This window comes from Palaemon carinicauda, chromosome 7 (assembly GCF_036898095.1).
Source record: "Palaemon carinicauda isolate YSFRI2023 chromosome 7, ASM3689809v2, whole genome shotgun sequence".
NCBI lineage: Eukaryota > Metazoa > Arthropoda > Malacostraca > Decapoda > Palaemonidae > Palaemon > Palaemon carinicauda.
The window spans coordinates 103428928-103430104 of NC_090731.1; positions in this window are offsets into that span (position 1 = coordinate 103428928).

Consider the following 1177-nt stretch of genomic DNA (forward strand, 5'->3'; position numbering starts at 1 on the left):
TTAACATGTACAGTATGTCATTTTTAGGGGGGAGCCATGTACCAACCGTGTTTCACACAATTGTACATAATTCCTTTTGTATATATTATGCTTGTATCTTCGCTCCTCCCTCGCGCTAAAAAGAACCTGAATGATCATGTCTCCGGTTTTGCTCTGTATTATTGTCTGTCTCTTGAACATGTCACGTCCTGTTGCCTTGAGGTTTTGTATATAAAGCAGAGTGTTCCTTAATAAATAACTCAGTCGTTTCCAATCTGCCTTTGAGTTCACACCCTCACTCGGCACCGTCACAATGGTTACGACTGTATAGTAATCTGTTCTTGTTTAGTTGCTACTCTGTCCATGAAATATAACCTCAAAATATTTCCTAGCAACAACTGCGGAGTTGAAGGAGATATGCAAATGATAATTGAAGATATAATTCATATCATCACTGACCATAACGCTCTCTCCCTCTCTCTCTCTCTCTCTCTCTCTCTCTCTCTCTCTCTCTCTCTCTCTCTCTCTCTCTCTCTCTCTCTCTCTCTATATATATATATATATATATATATATATATATATATATATACATATATATATATATATATATATATATATATATATATATATATATATATATATATATATATATATATGTATATATATACATATATATATATATATATATATATATATATATATATATATTTATATATATAAACGTATACATATATACTGTATGAATATACATACATATATATATATATATACATATATATATAATTATATATATATGTATGTATATATGATAAATTTTGCACGTTTAGACATGTTTTACATATTCAAATAAGCCACGTATATTTCTTCTTGTCTAAATGCTATATCACTGTTGTTACAAGTTCCCTTGATCAGAGCTCGATTCTCGGCCGGTCAAAAGCCATTGTCTTTGAGTGGTTCCACCTGGGGCTTTGATCCCGAGGTTGGTAAGAGGATCCAGGCATTAATTAATATATATGACTTATTTGAATATATATATATATATATATATATATATATATATATATATATATATATATATATATATATATATATATATGGATAATATCAACACAATATCATGCTCAAATAGAAATAAAGTTCTACCTCATACTTAGGATCGAACCCTAGCCCCTTCTAATGAAAGGCCAGGTCGATTCCA